Source organism: Leptopilina boulardi, unplaced genomic scaffold, assembly GCF_019393585.1.
Source record: "Leptopilina boulardi isolate dan_hultmark-lab unplaced genomic scaffold, ZJU_Lbou_2.1 LbouV2_248, whole genome shotgun sequence".
NCBI lineage: Eukaryota > Metazoa > Arthropoda > Insecta > Hymenoptera > Figitidae > Leptopilina > Leptopilina boulardi.
The window spans coordinates 921751-940764 of NW_026137805.1; the positions used below are offsets into that span (position 1 = coordinate 921751).

Genomic DNA, 19014 nt, shown 5'->3' on the forward strand with positions numbered 1-19014 from the left:
TTTAATTTTTCGAAAATTTTTCCAAAATATTTTTGAGTGTAGCTCAGCATCCGCTGGACCAATCAAAAAGTGCGCCATACATTTTTTGTTCGAAACTTTTTCCCTATTTTATTGGTGGTATTCCGGAGCAATTATCTCGTGAATTTAATTTTTCGAAAATTTTTAAAAAATTTATCTGAGTGTAGCTCAGCATCCGCTGGACCAATCAAAAAGTGCGCCATACATTTTTTGTTCGCTACTTTTTGCTAAAGAATTTGGCAGTATTCCGGAACGATTATCTCGCAAATTTAATTTTTCGAAAAATTTTCCAAAATATTTTTGAGTGTAGCTCAGCATCCGCTGGACCAATCAAAAAGTGCGCCATACATTTTCTGTTCGAAACTTTTTCCCTATTTTATTGGCGGTATTCCGGAGCAATTATCTCACGAATTTAATTTTTCGAAAATTTTTCCGAATTTGTTTTCTAGTTCAGCTCAGCATCCGCTGGACCAATCAAAAAGTGCGCCATACATTTTTTGTTCGCTACTTTTTGCTAAAGAATTTGGCAGTATTTCGGAACGATTATCTCGCGAATTTAATTTTTCGAAAAATTTTCCAAAATATTTTTGAGTGTAGCTCAGCATCCGCTGGACCAATCAAAAAGTGCGCCATACATTTTTTGTTCAGAACTTTCTTCTAACTACTTTGGCGGTATTCCGGAGCGATTATCTCGCGAATTTAATTTTTCGAAAATTTTTCCAAAATATTTTTGAGTGTAGCTCAGCATCCGCTGGACCAATCAAAAAGTGCGCCATACATTTTTTGTTTGCTACTTTTTGCTAAAGAATTTGGCAGTATTCCGGAACGATTATCTCGCGAATTTAATTTTTCGAAAATTTTTCCAAAATATTTTTGAGTGTAGCTCAGCATCCGCTGGACCAATCAAAAAGTGCGCCATACATTTTTTGTTCAGAACTTTTTTCTAACTACTTTGGCGGTATTCCGGAGCGATTATCTCGCGAATTTAATTTTTCGAAAATTTTTCCAAAATATTTTTGAGTGTAGCTCAGCATCCGCTGGACCAATCAAAAAGTGCGCAATACATTTTTTGTTCGAAACTTTTTCCCTATTTTATTGGTGGTATTCCGGAGCGATTATCTCGCGAATTTAATTTTTCGAAAATTTTTCCGAATTTGTTTTCTAGTTCAGCTCAGCATCCGCTGGACCAATCAAAAAGTGCGCCATACATTTTTTGTTCGCTACTTTTTGCTAAAGAATTTGGCAGTATTCCGGAACGATTATCTCCCAAATTTAATTTTTCGAAAAATTTTCCAAAATATTTTTGAGTGTAGCTCAGCATCCGCTGGACCAATCAAAAAGTGCGCCATACATTTTTTGTTCAGAACTTTCTTCTAACTACTTTGGCGGTATTCCGGAGCGATTATCTCGCGAATTTAATTTTTCGAAAATTTTTCAAAAATATTTTTGAGTGTAGCTCAGCATCCGCTGGACCAATCGAAAAGTGCGCCATACATTTTTTGTTCGAAACTTTTTCCCTATTTTATTGGTAGTATTCCGGAGCGATTATCTCGCGAATTTAATTTTTCGAAAATTTTTCAAAAATATTTTTGAGTGTAGCTCAGCATCCGCTGGACCAATCAAAAAGTGCGCCATACATTTTTTGTTCGCTACTTTTTGCTAAAGAATTTGGCAGTATTCCGGAACGATTATCTCCCAAATTTAATTTTTCGAAAAATTTTCCAAAATATTTTTGAGTGTAGCTCAGCATCCGCTGGACCAATCAAAAAGTGCGCCATATAGTTTTTGTTCGAAACTTTTTCCCTATTTTATTGGTGGTATTCCGGAGCGATTATCTCGCGAATTTAATTTTTCGAAAATTTTTCCGAATTTGTTTTCTAGTTCAGCTCAGCATCCGCTGGACCAATCAAAAAGTGCGCCATACATTTTTTGTTTGCTACTTTTTGCTAAAGAATTTGGCAGTATTCCGGAACGATTATCTCGCGAATTTAATTTTTCGAAAATTTTTCCAAAATATTTTTGAGTGTAGCTCAGCATCCGCTGGACCAATCAAAAAGTGCGCCATACATTTTTTGTTCGAAACTTTTTCCCTATTTTATTGGTGGTATTCCGGAGCGATTATCTCGCGAATTTAATTTTTCGAAAATTTTTCCGCATTTGTTTTCTAGTTCAGCTCAGCATCCGCTGGACCAATCAAAAAGTGCGCCATACATTTTTTGTTTGCTACTTTTTGCTAAAGAATTTGGCAGTATTCCGGAACGATTATCTCGCGAATTTAATTTTTCGAAAATTTTTCCAAAATATTTTTGAGTGTAGCTCAGCATCCGCTGGACCAATCAAAAAGTGCGCTATACATTTTTTGTTCGAAACTTTTTCCCTATTTTATTGGTGGTATTCCAGTGCAATTATCTCGTGAATTTAATTTTTCGAAAATTTTTAAAAAATTTATCTGAGTGTAGCTCAGCATCCGCTGGACCAATCAAAAAGTGCGCCATACATTTTTTGTTCAGAACTTTCTTCTAACTACTTTGGCGGTATTCCGGAGCGATTATCTCGCGAATTTAATTTTTCGAAAATTTTTCCGAATTTGTTTTCTAGTTCAGTTCAGCATCCGCTGGACCAATCAAAAAGTGCGCCATACATTTTTTGTTCGCTACTTTTTGCTAAAGAATTTGGCAGTATTCCGGAACGATTATCTCGCAAATTTAATTTTTCGAAAATTTTTCCAAAATATTTTTGAGTGTAGCTCAGCATCCGCTGGACCAATCAAAAAGTGCGCCATACATTTTTTGTTCGAAACTTTTTCCCTATTTCATTGGTGGTATTCCGGAGCAATTATCTCGCGAATTTAATTTTTCGAAAATTTTTAAAAAATTTATCTGAGTGTAGCTCAGCATCCGCTGGACCAATCAAAAAGTGCGCCATACATTTTTTGTTCGAGACTCCCGGGTTAAGACTTTGGCGGTATTTCCGATCAATTATCTCGCAAATTTAATTTTTCGAAATTTTTTAAAAAATTTATCTGAGTGTAGCTCAGCATCCGCTGGACCAATCAAAAAGTGCGCCATACATGTTTTGTTCGAGACTCCCGGGTTAAGACTTCGGCGGTATTCCCAACCAATTATCTCGCAAATTTAATTTTACGAAAGTTTTTAAAAAATTTATCTAAGTGTAGCTCAGCATCCGCTGGACCAATCAAAAAGTGGGCCATACATTTTTTGTTCAGAACTTTCTTCTAATCACTATGGCGGTATTCCCGAAAGATTATCTAGCGAATTTAATTTTTTGAAAATTTTTCCAAATTATTTTTGAGTGTAGCTCAGCATCCGCTGGACCAATCAAAAAGTGCGCCATACATTTTTTGTTCGCTACTTTTTGCTAAAGAATTTGGCAGTTTTCCGGAACGATTATCTCGCGAATTTAATTTTTCGAAAATTTTTCCAAAATATTTTTGAGTGTAGCTCAGCATCCGCTGGACCAATCAAAAAGTGCGCCATACATTTTTTGTTCGAAACTTTTTCCCTATTTTATTGGTGGTATTCCGGAGCGATTATCTCGCGAATTTAATTTTTCGAAAATTTTTCCGAATTTGTTTTCTAGTTCAGCTCAGCATCCGCTGGACCAATCAAAAAGTGCGCCATACATTTTTTGTTCGCTACTTTTTGCTAAAGAATTTGGCAGTATTCCGGAACGATTATCTCCCAAATTTAATTTTTCGAAAAATTTTCCAAAATATTTTTGAGTGTAGCTCAGCATCCGCTGGACCAATCAAAAAGTGCGCCATACATTTTTTGTTCAGAACTTTCTTCTAACTACTTTGGCGGTATTCCGGAGCGATTATCTCGCGAATTTAATTTTTCGAAAATTTTTCAAAAATATTTTTGAGTGTAGCTCAGCATCCGCTGGACCAATCGAAAAGTGCGCCATACATTTTTTGTTCGAAACTTTTTACCTATTTTATTGGTGGTATTCCGGAGCAATTATCTCGCGAATTTAATTTTTCGAAAATTTTTCCAAAATATTTTCGAGTGTAGCTCAGCATCCGCTGGACCAATCAAAAAGTGCGCCATACATTTTTTGTTCGAAACTTTTTCCCTATTTTATTGGTAGTATTCCGGAGCGATTATCTCGCGAATTTAATTTTTCGAAAATTTTTCCAAAATATTTTTGAGTGTAGCTCAGCATCCGCTGGACCAATCGAAAAGTGCGCCATACATTTTTTGTTCGAAACTTTTTCCCTATTTTATTGGTGGTATTCCGGAGCGATTATCTCGCGAATTTAATTTTTCGAAAATTTTTCCGAATTTGTTTTCTAGTTCAGCTCAGCATCCGCTGGACCAATCAAAAAGTGCGCCATACATTTTTTGTTCGCTACTTTTTGCTAAAGAATTTGGCAGTATTCCGGAACGATTATCTCCCAAATTTAATTTTTCGAAAAATTTTCCAAAATATTTTTGAGTGTAGCTCAGCATCCGCTGGACCAATCAAAAAGTGCGCCATACATTTTTTGTTCAGAACTTTCTTCTAACTACTTTGGCGGTATTCCGGAGCGATTATCTCGCGAATTTAATTTTTCGAAAATTTTTCAAAAATATTTTTGAGTGTAGCTCAGCATCCGCTGGACCAATCGAAAAGTGCGCCATACATTTTTTGTTCGAAACTTTTTACCTATTTTATTGGTGGTATTCCGGAGCAATTATCTCGCGAATTTAATTTTTCGAAAATTTTTCCAAAATATTTTTGAGTGTAGCTCAGCATCCGCTGGACCAATCAAAAAGTGCGCCATACATTTTTTGTTCGAAACTTTTTCCCTATTTTATTGGTAGTATTCCGGAGCGATTATCTCGCGAATTTAATTTTTCGAAAATTTTTCCAAAATATTTTTGAGTGTAGCTCAGCATCCGCTGGACCAATCAAAAAGTGCGCCATACATTTTTTGTTCGAAACTTTTTCCCTATTTTATTGGTGGTATTCCGGAGCGATTATCTCGCGAATTTAATTTTTCGAAAATTTTTCCGAATTTGTTTTCTAGTTCAGCTCAGCATCCGCTGGACCAATCAAAAAGTGCGCCATATATTTTTTGTTCGCTACTTTTTGCTAAAGAATTTGGCAGTATTCCGGAACGATTATCTCGCGAATTTAATTTTTCGGAAATTTTTCCAAAATATTTTTGAGTGTAGCTCAGCATCCGCTGGACCAATCAAAAAGTGCGCCATACATTTTTTGTTCGAAACTTTTTCCCTATTTTATTGGTAGTATTCCGGAGCGATTATCTCGCAAATTTAATTTTTCGAAAATTTTTCCGAATTTGTTTTCTAGTTCAGCTCAGCATCCGCTGGACCAATCAAAAAGTGCGCCATACATTTTTTGTTCAGAACTTTTTTCTAACTTCTTTGGCGGTATTCCGGAGCGATTACCTCGCGAATTTAATATTTCGAAAATTTTTCCAAAATATTTTTGAGTGTAGCTCAGCATCCGCTGGACCAATCAAAAAGTGCGCTATACATTTTTTGTTCGAAACTTTTTCCCTATTTTATTGGTGGTATTCCAGTGCAATTATCTCGTGAATTTAATTTTTCGAAAATTTTTAAAAAATTTATCTGAGTGTAGCTCAGCATCCGCTGGACCAATCAAAAAGTGCGCCATACATTTTTTGTTCAGAACTTTCTTCTAACTACTTTGGCGGTATTCCGGAGCGATTATCTCGCGAATTTAATTTTTCGAAAATTTTTCAAAAATATTTTTGAGTGTAGCTCAGCATCCGCTGGACCAATCAAAAAGTGCGCCATACATTTTTTGTTCGAAACTTTTTCCCTATTTTATTGGTGGTATTCCGGAGCAATTATCTCGCGAATTTAATTTTTCGAAAATTTTTCCAAAATATTTTTGAGTGTAGCTCAGCATCCGCTGGACCAATCAAAAAGTGCGCCATACATTTTTTGTTCGATACTTTTTTCTAATGACTTTAGCCGTATTTTCGAACAATTGTCTCGGGAATTTAGTTTTTCGGAAATTTTTCCAAAAGTATTTTGTGTGTAGCTCAGTATCCGCTGTACCAATCAAGAAGTGCGCCATACTTTTTTTTAGTCAAATTCTTGTTTAAGACTTTGGCTTTATTTCTGAATGAATATTTCTTAAATTATATTGTTTTAATTTTTTTTTGAAATTTTATTCTTATGTGGAAATGGTTTCCGTATTGATTTTTTGTGTGCATCGATTATAAATAAAATAATTTTTTATTATCATTTTCGAATTTTTTTGTCGTTAATATTTTAGATTTGTTAATTGTCTGATTAAATTTGAAAAAAAATGTTTCCATAGTTGAAGTTTCTTTTTTTTTGATTGATTGTGATAAAAAAATAATATTAAATTTAGATTGCAAAAAAATGTAAAAAGAAATTTCTGCTCGAGTTCCTTGGGCTTAAAATATATAGCGGGACCTTTATTCCGGGTCTGTTGATGCAGAAATGGTAGCTGCAAAAGATTGTTGGCTCGAGATACGACCTCAGAGGAGATCGGGGTCATTTCGGGATGGACGCGCAGACCCAAGGTTTCTGTTCTTCGTTTTTTTCTTTTCTTTTTTTTTTGTTCTTCTGCTTCTGCCTCTTCTTTATTTTAGTTTTTTTTCTTTCTTTTTACCTCGTCTCCCTTCAGGTGAAAAAGATCAGGGCCAAAGAGAGGGTGAGGGGTGGGAGACTCTTCCAAATGTTAAAGGTCTCAAAAAATATAGTTTAAAACCTATACCTAATAATTCAGTAGCATATTATTATCGATTTAAAAAAGTCTTGAAAATTCACTAATTTTTGTTTTGAACGCTATTTACATGAATTATTATAGTATTAATATATGTCAAATAAATGGCGAAATTTTTAAATTAATCTTTTAAAGGTTAGTGTGAACGGTACATAATTTACAATGAGATAATTGATTTGAATTCGTTAATACAAGATTATCATTTTTCGAATTTAAATTTTCCGCGTTTTCGAAATCTACTTTACCGACTGAACACAGATAGGAAACTCATTTCTCGTTTTCTGGCTAATTTGGATTATTTTTATTTATTTAGTTTATAACTGTGGTAAACAATAGTTAATTACTAAAAAGGTACATTAATAGAACAATCGTAATATTAATAAATTAAAGTATCTATAGCATTTAATCCTTGCTGTTTGAAAAATTAAAAACTGATTAAATTTCTTCGTTGATAGTGTCTACGCCACTGTTAAATGGCATATATACGTTTTACTACACACATATATATGTATACACTTGGAGGAAATGTGTGTTCGCGTCGCGTACGCATTGGTATGTCCAGAGTCTCGTGTATATAAGTCATGAGAGGAGGGGAAGGCAGAAAAGGGCGTGGTTGCGATCTCCCATGCCGCGAAATGCGCTCATTTGGTTGCTCTTTCTATCAAGTCATTTAACCCCCCCCCCTCCGCTCATACCCCACACTTATCGCTCTTTATCACCCACCCACTCGATTTTATTTCCATCTTCTCATTTGATATTATATATATATATATTAGTTTCTATATATCTACTTTACTGTATAATTTTTTTCTTTTGTCGCAAGTTTTCCAATCATTGCAAACTATATAGAATTCAATCGTTTGTTAAATCTGTAGGCACCTCACGCTGTGTACATATATATATATATATATATATATATACGTACGACTGTCCAAAGAGGAACGAAAGGGTTACAACAAAAAACTCACTTCTCCGAGTATTGATCTCATCCCTTTCCCCGCGCTCAATTCCCCTATAAACTTTGGATTTTTTTTACTCTTGACAAAATACAACCAACATTCGTTTTTTTTTTCATTTTTCATTATAAAAAATTTAATTAGCGGTGAGTTTTTTCAAGACGGCTTGAGTTTTCCGATATATAATTAATTGCGTGACAAAAATTAAAAGTTTCCTATATCTATGTTGCGTCGGTAAAGTAGATTCAGACTCTTTTGAATTTAGATTTCTAAATTGCGCGGGAAATTTAAATTAGTGAATTTCGAAATACATGCGACGATTTAATAGAAATAAAATTAATAAGTGAATTTTAGGAAATAATTATTATTGTTAAAATTTAAAATCAAGTCACGTGAAAAAATACACGATTATAGAGTTGAAGAAAATTAACTTTGAAAGAAGGCAAAACTTTATGACGCTATTTTGTATCGGATTCCCCCCTCTCTTTTCAAAGAAACAACAAGAAAAAAAAATGAAAAGAAAGAATCGTTTTTAATTCCCATTTGAAATAATTCAATGAAATCAAAGAGTGCACGTCGCGACACAACTTGTGGTGGTGACTCTTGCCATAAGTGGCCAAGGAAAACGCTCTTCAAAGTCCAGGAGACATTATAACAGAACGACGACGCGTATATAGAGAAACAGAGTCAATTCGCTGGAACTGGCCGATTGGAATAGAGGAGTGAGAGAGAGAGAGAGAGACGCACCTTTCTCGAATACCAAAGTTACTGTTTTTCCCTCATGTGACCAAGTCTGCCCTGATGTTGAGGAGGATCGTGGCGAGTATCGAGAAGAGTTGATGCTTCTGCGTGCAGCATCCTCTCTTCTCTCTCTCTCACTCTCTCTCTCTCTCTCTTGTATGGACGTGAGTGCGCGATCCCTCACGTGCCAGCACGAAGAAACTTATATGTCAACTCTTGAAACGAGTCTGGCAATTACGGGAGATAGAGGTCTCTTCAGATATATATATATATATATATACTCAAATATAATTTTTATCAACATTCTTTCGCTAATCAATTGTCGAAAATATTTTTTTTGTCCCTCTGATGATAATTAAAAAATATATATCTATTTGCCTTGGTGAACCAAATATGGCATGTGTAACGTTCAAAAAAATCAATGGCACTGCAAACCTTAATGTAATGATAAATTTAAAAAAAAATTTACCATTTTTGAATGTTCCATTTTGAATTTTCAAAATCCGATATCAGATTCGTAATCAGCGACCCCGAAAACCCCCGAGTAACAAGATTCAGATGAATTTGATGAGTTTTAAATTTTTTTCACTCGCCATACTGGATCTGCCATTTTGAATTTTGAAAATCTGACAACGGATTCGTAATGAGCGACTCCGAAAACCCCCGAGTTACAGGTTTCATATGCGAATTCGATTAATTTTTTCAAAAGTCCGTCATTTTTGATCCGCCATTTTGAATTTTGAAAATCTGACATCGGATTCGTAATCAGCGACCCCGAAAACCCCCGAGTAACGATTTTCAAGCGAATCCGATCATTTAAAAAAAATACTTCCGCCATTTTAAATCCGCCATTTTGTATTTCTTAATACCGATACCAGATTCGTAATTAGCGACCCCAAAAACCCCCAAGTAATGAGTTTCAAGTAATTTGGAACAATTTTTTTAATTTTTCAATCGCCATATTTGAGCCGCCATTTTGAATTTTGAAAAACCAACAACGGATTCGAAATCAGCGACTCCGAAAACCCCCGAGTAACAAGTTTCACGCGAATCCGAACAATTGTTAAAAAATGTCCGCTATTTTGAATTTTTTAAATCTGATACCAGATTTGTAATCAGCGACCCGAAAACCCCATGGTAATAAGTTTCAAGCAAATTGGAACAATTTTCAAAAAAAAATGTCTGCCATTTTGGATCCGCCATTTTGAATTTTGAAAAACCAACAACGGATTCGAAATCAGCGACCCCGAAAACCCCCGAGTAACGATATTCAAGCGAATCTGATCATTTTTTTAAAAAAATACTTCCGCCATTTTAAATCCGCCATTTTGAATTTTGAAAATTTCTTAACAGATTCGTAATCATTTATATTTAAAAAGAATCCTCAATAATTTTTAAACGCCATAAAAACGCATATATTTACATATTCTTAATCTGCATTTACGACACATAATATTATGATTTACATATTTTTTTGGATTTTTTAAAAAATTTTCCAGGTTTTTTGAAACGACAATAACTGTTTTATATTTAATAGTAAAAATTTTATGAATAGGACAAAAAAAGCTTTGTTACAGCTACCGAATGTTTATCAGATTATATTTTTAAAAAAAATAAAAATTTTTTAAACATCTGCCCAAAAAATTGCGCTTTTAAACATTTTTGATTTTTGAAATGTTAATAATTTGTATTTTTTGTTCGTAAAAAATTTTTTTTGTAGTGGTTAATAAATAAATTTTTAACTGTGCATATAACTTTATTTTTGTGTAAATCAAAATTTATTTTAAAGTTAAGAACTAAAATTATCCTTAAAAAACACGGTTTTTAAATTTCCGGGTTTTTGGATCGACAATAACTCCGTTACATTTGATCACAAATATATTATGGCAAATATGTCAAACGTTACGTTTTTAGATCGTGAAAAATTATCAAAAAAAAAAAAAAAAAATCTCTTAAAGATCGAGAAAGTTAAACATAATTAATTATAGTTATTAAATTTAATAGGTGTCCTCGAAATTATTATTATCAATTTTGTTTTTTTTTTTTTGTCTCAATTTTATTACGATTTTTCATTTTCAAATTACATCATATTAGAAGGTGTGGCACTGTCAAACATTTCAACAACAATTTTTTTTTCTTTTTTTAAAACATGTTCTATATATATATATATATATATATATATATATATATATTATTAATCTTGATATGCGTTAACTAAAAAGAAATTCGCCAAGTAATCATTAATAAACTTGCGATAATAGAGAAGGAAATCTTATTGATTTATTGATTAAAATTCCATTGGATCCTGTTTTTTTTTTGCAAAAAAGAAAAATAAGAAAATAAAAATTGTTATCGACATTTGCGATTGAAGAAAATTAATTAGAATATATTAGTTATCTTGGACACGTTAATTTGTAAAATCAATTTGTCATTTGAATTAGTTCAACTCTATTATATATATATATATGGAATATATGATGACTTTTTAAACTTTTTGAATTTATAAAATTTTTTATTTTGTTTCCAATTATGATATATGTGAATAAAATTATGTGCCAAAAAAAATTCTTATTAAAAACTCTATTTTTGTTTACTCGATAAATATTTAATTTTTGTTAATTTTAATTTTAAAAAAATGTGATTATACACACGTTTCTCTTAACTTTTATTTAAATTATAAGAAAGTGTGGGGGTAAAAGGGATATTTCAGCACGGGGTAAAATGACTTATGGAAAAATAAGATAGTAAAATTAAAATAAAAAGGCCTCTGCAAGTAATTACAACAAGGTGTATGAAATACTAAATTGGTAAATTGTCCTGTATACGGGGTAAAGTGACGCATTCATTGCAAGGGGTAAAATGTCCCTTAAAGACGGAAAGTAACCTAAAATGTTATATGAAGATTTAAAATTACCCCTGACAGGGCAATATACATTAAGGAGGAAATTAGTATTAAAACGTAAAATTTAAAAGAAGGGGTAAAATGACAAATTAATAATTAAACTAGTAAAATTGTATACGAAGGGGTAAAATGACACATTAATAATTAAACTGGTAAAATTGTGTACGGTAATATATAAGACAAGAAAATAAAATCGCAAAATAAAAACCTACCTCTCTTTGATGCGGGGTAATATGACACTCATTAAAATGACTTTTAAAATTGACCTATATGAAAAACGTATTGTATATCTATATATAAACCAACGAAAATGAAATATATCGTAAAATATCACCGCAGCAATTAGAAAAAAAAATATTTTCTTATCTTATCAACCATTGCTAGATTGAAGTATATATATGCAACTCTGTTTTAACTGTCGACACTCTAAATATATATATATCTATATATATATGCTGCGTGTGTAATTCTTATTTTGCAAGATTATCGTAAATGTGGTTTTATTTTAATATTATCCACACACTGATAAAGGGGACACTATTTCATTTCGATCATGACACTAATGGCAATAATTACAATTAGAAAAAATACTGCTCTAACAGTTAAATCGAAATAGAATATATATGTTTTATTTTATTTAGTATAAATTCGGGTTAATTCTGTATTGGATGCGAAACGATTTCAAATCCGGTTGCGATAGTGAAAATTTATATATTTAAAAATCAAATGAAATATATCTATTTCTACTTTTTTCATTTTTTTAAAAAACAAAAAACAATGGGGTAATGTGCAACATATTTGAAATATAATATAGATGTCGAAATTATGAGGCGATGACGAATTTAAAATGGTTGATTTAATGGGGGTAAATTGTCTATTATAAAAATTGGGGTGATATGGAACAGTTGATTTTAAAAATGAAGATTCAAATATCGCAGAGAGTTTGCTTAGGAGAAATTATAATTATTTTAAAAATGGGGTAAAGTGACACATTTGGGGTAAAATGGAACATTAAAAATATTCTTGAATATGCAAGTGAAAAGCGTAAAAAGGGGCTAATAATGAGAGGTAATACAAAAAAATCTCCAAATGGGGTAAAGTGACAATTATCGATTAATTTTGTAATTAAGTAATTTTTTTCCCCCTCGTGAATGGAAAATATGATACTGATACTCAAATTTCACGTGGTATAAAAAAAATCATTTGGATTTTCTGTACGCGCTTCTTTGGTGGTTTTGTTCGAAACAATTTGCGGTTATCGGCGCAACGTGTTATATATATTTTTTGAACAAGGATCATTGACGAGTACGTGAATAAGATGGCACACGCATGTTTCGATCGACGTTCGCATCGACAACTCACACATACAGACTCAATAAACAGAGTTGAATCATGCGCACTGAAGGAAAAAAAAAAATAAAGTATATATATGTGCAATGCGCCTGTTGCATTCGCATGTGGTGAAGAGTGAGGTGAAAGAATGTCAAATGATGATTGGTCATCGTGGTGGCCAATGGATCCCCTTCTACTTGCATCTAGGAGTTTGTAGGAAGGCGCATTTCATATCCCGGCGCCGCCTCTTGATATAATCTTATCGAATAACTTTGTTCCATTCTTGGATTCTTATTTTATCTTCGAAGAAAGTCTGCGTTTATTTTTTTTTCATTCATTCATTATTTTTTTTTATATTAATCAATTCCGATATAAGATAAGTTTTATATAAATATAGTACACATATATATGCTGATTGACAGATCAAAAGATCAAGCACCATATAGAATCAATTTTCACTTGTCTAATCGTTACAGTGATTTCGTATCATGAAATATAATTTTCTCAATATGTATATATGGTGGTTTATCTCTCTGTTTGTATAATTAGAATTTTTTTAATGAATCTCTTTGATTTTCAAATGCGATTATAATTAATTGGTAAAATTGAATGAATGATAATGAATTGAAAAAAAAAAGTTGAATCTTTAGAGAGATATAGAAGAAAAAGTAAATAAACATTGAGAATTTCTAGTTGAGAATTTAAAATTTATTATAAGAAGAAGGAGAAATATTGTTAGCATTGTGTAGTGGCGCTATCTGTTTTATCAACAAGGAACTAAAAACGACCACGATTTTTTTCTCAAGAGTTTCTTTTCTGTATGCAATGTTTTTTTTACAAAAAATTATTTTAATTTTTCACTACTGATAATTTTGAAATAAATTTTGCCGTGTATAATTTGTAGTAGTTTAATTTTGTACGAGAAATTGAAATACTCTATATATCATATTTGAATTATTGAATATTGAGATAGTTAAAACTTTTACCGAAAGCCTGATTTTGCGCCAGGTTATTAAATACCAATTTTTTTTAGAACAAAACTATTGTTTTTTCAAATTATTTTATAATTTTGTTCTGCAATACACGAATTATAAAATAAAAAACAAAAAAGTTACAAAAAAATCGACACTCATTTTTTTGCTAAAAGTTAGAATTACTTAATCTCCGTTTTTACTTAAAACCCATTTTGCGCCAGGTTATTAAATACCAATTTTTTTTAGAGCAAAACTATTGTTTTTTCAAATTATTTTATAATTTTGTTCTGCAATACGAATTATAAAATAAAAAACAAAAATATCGACACTAATTTTTTTTTGCTAAAAGTTAGAATTACTTAATCTCCGTTTTTACTTAAAACCCAATTTGCGCCAGGTTATTAAATACCAATTTTTTTTACACTTGCAGAGTGTCTCAGTAATCGATTTGTTAAAATTAATTTTATCCACTTTTTTTCTACCGTTTTCTCGTAATGTTAACACAATAGTGATGGATACATCAAATTTTTTTCGCCATGTGCGAAAAATTATTTACAAATGCGATGGAAAGTTTACTATTTATATATATATATAGTAAACTCTGTCTCAAGTATAGACATTGCCATGGATATCGTTGTTGGAATTTATAAATGCGTTTAGGCGTCGTTGTAAACGACATCATATAAGCGTCCCAATGTAAACTGTCACTGGACACGGGGAATAATATAATGGCCCTTTTAAGACTGCAACGAGCTTCAATGCCGAGGACATTGGATGGCCAAAGACCCGAGAAAGAGAGAGAGAAAGATCTGTCCCTGTGAAACTTGCGTTTGTATATATATATATATATATATTTTTTTACATGTGTTTGTGTGTATGCCTCACATATAAGCGAGAAGCTATCGGTAATTATTTATCGACCGATCCAGAATGACCGTCACGTACCAAGAGCCAATCGTCTTTCTCTCTCTATCTCTCTCTTGCTCTTGTACATCAGAGATTCAAAGTATACAGAATGCCATGGCTTGATGTACAGTCTGCTCTTCACAAGATTGCAGCAATGAACAACTTTTTCCCTAGGTTTGACATGGGTTTTGTTTTTCTTTAAACATGTGCATCAAGGTATGGCTAACTCTTTTTCACATTTTTTTGTCACTGAACTTGAAGAATTTTTTCCATTTTTGGTAATATCATATCAGAGTAAAAAAAAAGTCAGTCGGTACAAACGTCAATTGTATTTTTTTTTATTGACTCCGCACTAATGATATAAAAAATTTCAAATACCTGTCATATATTTCTTTCGATTTTTATCTCTGTCTCTTCATAAAAATATCCTTTTCCTTTAACTTTAATATCACTTTACGAGGTAGAGAGAAAGAGAAACATTTATATTCTATACGGAAAATAACATTTCTTTAAATCAAATTTTTTTCTCTTGGAAGTTGTAAAAAAAAAGGATATAAAAATATTTTTTAATAGAAAATTTTCAGAAATATTTGTATTTATTGTGGGGTGTTATAATAGAGTGATTCTAAGTCAAGGTCAAATTTACGAAGAGTCGAAAAAAGGAATGATTAAAATGTTGTAAAACCGCAAAACAAGACTTCCGGATTTTTTAAACTGCACTAGTCCCCAGAATGTTGTGGTACCAGTTTTGAGTAAATTTGTAACCAAACTGGTGCAAACAGGTCCCAAGAGAGATGCATAAGCTTTGAAGAGATACAGAACAACAACAACAACTATCTGCGCTGCTCGTCTCTCTCTCTTTCTCTCTACCGGTTGCAATGCACTGTGTGTTGTGAATGAAACACGAGACTTCATTGATGCCGATGAATCATCTGTTTCACCAGGGCTTTTAACTGATGCATTATCGATGATACCATTGTTCCAATAGGAGAAAGAAATTACTTTTTTAATTTTTTTGATAGGAGAAAAATTTTTTTTTTTGATTCTCGTAGTTTTCTTACTTTTCGAAGGAAAAATTTAAATGGCAGAACTAAAAACTGGCTACCTTACTTTCTGTGAAAAGGTGGAGTTTGAATTTGTCTCGAATGGAGAATAAATTCGAAAACTGTAAGAAAAATTCTAAAACACCTCCTTCTCATAGAAAGAAAAGGGTTTTATTTGTAGCCTACTAGTCACTCTTTAAAATTTGGACATTAAAATTTTTAGTTCGTAAAATAAATATAATTAGTAAAAAAATTTACACTAACTTTTATTCTAATAAAATTAAAGTGAGAAACAATTTATCTCTATTTTTAATTATAACCTAATTTGCGCCAGGTTATTAAATACCAATTTTTTTTTGTTTTTTTTTACCAGTTTACAATTTTATTCTGCTATACGAATTATAAAACAAAAAACGACGAAGTTACAAAAAAAATTTACCCTAACTTTTTTCTAATAATGTAAAAGTAAAAAAACACTTTATCTCCATTATTATACTTATAACCCAATTTGCGCCAGGTTATTAAATACCAATTTTTTGAGAACAAAATTTTATTCTGTTTTTTTCTATTTTATAATTTTGTTCTACAATACAAATTATAAAATAAAAAACGACAAAGTTAAAAAAATTTACACCAACTTTTTTTCTAGTAATGTAAAACTTAGAAACACTTTATCTCCATTTTTATGTATAACCCAATTTGCGCCAGGTTATTAAATACCAATTTTTTTTTGTTCTGCAATACGAATTATAAAATAAAAAACGACGAAAGTACAACAAAATTTTTACTGTTTTTTATTCTAACAATTAGTTAGAAATACTTTATCTCCATTATTATACTTATAACCCAATTTGCGCCAGGTTATTAAATACCAAATTTTTAGAACAAAAGTCTATTCTCTTTTTTTTATTACTTTATTATTTTGTCCTGAAATACAAAATTTTAAAAAATTAATAAAAATTTATAATTAATAAAAAATGTAAAATATATTAATTTTTAACAAACCTTTTTTTCAGATTAAAATGTAGAGCGAGCCAATTGTCCTTGAATGAAAAAAATCGACTTCTGTTTCGTCGCCACTATGGAAAAAAGCAGGTTACTCATCATCAGTCATCTCTCACACAAGGGCTACGGCAGAGAAGGTGCAACATGGTGTCCAGTATATGTATGTATTATATATATATATTTTTTTATTATATTGAAAACCGGATTTCGACGAGTGATAATTTATGCGAATGGACACTCTTCGAGAATGGAAAAAAGGGGAATCTCCACCCCAACCTTAAAGCAATGCAGGTCCTGAGTGGCAAGGGTTGGCGCCCATATATAGCCTCCGTAAGTCTTTATAAATACACAGGGATTGCTTCCCTTTTTTTTCCTATTAAACCAAAGAGGTCCCGCGCGCAAAACTATGACCCCGGAATCCGGAAACTTGCTAAACCGGATCTATTGGTCAGTTTCACGTGTGTGGACCCCCCTTGTCCCCCCCATTTTTATTTCTAGGTAGACCACATATACAAATCTCTGTATGTGTGTATATATGATTGTCCAAGCTGTGTAACTTCTTGTGAGTTTTGTTGAGAGTTGTATATTTACCCCCTTTGGTGAGAACTGGACAGTAACTGCACTCTCAGAGAGTACGATGAGAATGAACGGATGAGATGGACGAGTTTTGTTAAGCTCATCGTAAGAAGAATAATAATAATAATAATAATTCTTAACGGTGACCCGTGTCCAGTATCTGCATCATCTTTTATCGAACAATATATATATAAAGACCGTTGCAAGAAAAATTATCAAGGGAGAAATTTTTTTTTATTGTTCGTTTTTGCTATATATATATATATCTATATCCTTCTATAGAGACGACGACTTTTGCGTTTCTCTATATATTCTCCATTTCAAGGTTATGTGAGATTTACCTCTTTCAATTATTATATGCGCTTGATTTATTGTTTTGTGAAATTCTAGATGTACTCGTCTTTTCTTCGTATGAAGCATTTATACTTTTAAAAAAGAAATTTTTTTTTATTTTCCGAAATTGTTTTAAAAGCTAACGGTTTAGAAATAATTGAGAAACAAAATAGAATTTATTTAACGTTAATTTGTATGATATAAACAAGCAATGAATATATTGACGTTGACAAGATGCGCGACGTACTTATTGACACCTACACACTCACTCTAGCGGCGCGCAAAGCGAACTAAATTTACACCCGCGTAAATTCAAATCAAGTTAATAGCAAAATTCATTCAAATGTTTATTATAATTTAATTATAAATAAATTATAAATAAACTAATATCAAGTAAGTATTTACTTGAACCAAATAATTATTAATTAAGTGAATTAAATTTCATTTTTTTTCAAATATAGAAATTATTGATTCAAATACAGTTTATTTAAAATAAAAATTATTTTGTTCAATTAAATATTTAATTGATAATAGTCGAGTAACCTATTATTTAATTTAATAGTCTTCATTTTTTACTTATAACCTAATTTGCGCCAGGTTATTAAATACCAAATTTTTAGAATAAAATTTTATTCTTTTTTTTAGTATTTTATAATTTTGTTCTAAAATAAGAATTTTGAAAAAAAATTTCATTATCTTATAATCAATAAAATAAAATTAATAAAAAATAATAAAATACAGAATAGTTATTTGATCATAGTCAAGTAATCGATTATTTAATTTAAAAGTTTGGATTTTTTACTTATAACCTAATTTGCGCCAGGTTATTAAATACCAAATTTTTAGAACAAAATTTTATTGTTTTTTTATTATTTTTTAATTTTGTTCTGCAATACGAATTATAAAATAAAAAAAGACGATGTTACAAAAAAAATTTACTATAACTTTTTTTTCTAATAATGTAGAAGTTAGAAACACTATCTCAATTTTTTACTTATAACCCAATTTGCGCCAGGTTATTAAATACCAATTTTTTGTTATGTTTTTTTTTACTATTTTACAATTTTGTTCTGCAATACGAATTATAAAATTAAAAAAAGGTCAAAGTTACGGAAAAATTTACACTAATTTTTTTTCTAATAGTATAAAATTTAGGAATACTTTATCTCCGTTTTTACTTATAACCTAATTTGCGCCAGATTATTAAATACCAATTTCTTGTTCTGTTTTTTTTACTATTTTACAATTTTGTTTTGCAATACGAATTATAAAATTAAAAAAAGGTCAAAGTTACGGAAAAATTTACACTAATTTTTTTTCTAATAGTATAAAATTTAGAAATATTTAACCTTCGTTTTTACTTATAACCTAATTTGCGCCAGGTTATTAAATACCAATTTTTTATTCTTAAAACTTAGAACCACGTACTTTATCTTCTCTTTTACTTATAAACATTGCGCCAGGTTATTAAATAC

General features: G+C 31.1%; 1 protein-coding gene across 4 annotated transcripts in view; it reads left to right on the plus strand.

Annotated features, from left to right (window-relative positions):
- LOC127280490 (uncharacterized) overlaps positions 1 to 19014 on the plus strand; it is a 147030-nt gene that overhangs the window by 6035 nt on the left and 121981 nt on the right. For all 4 annotated transcript variants that reach the window (XM_051303508.1, XM_051303509.1, XM_051303505.1 and 1 more), the window contains exon 2: positions 16642 to 16790. The gene's annotated coding sequence lies outside the window, so the exon portion shown is untranslated. The remainder of the gene's footprint in view (positions 1 to 16641; positions 16791 to 19014) is intronic.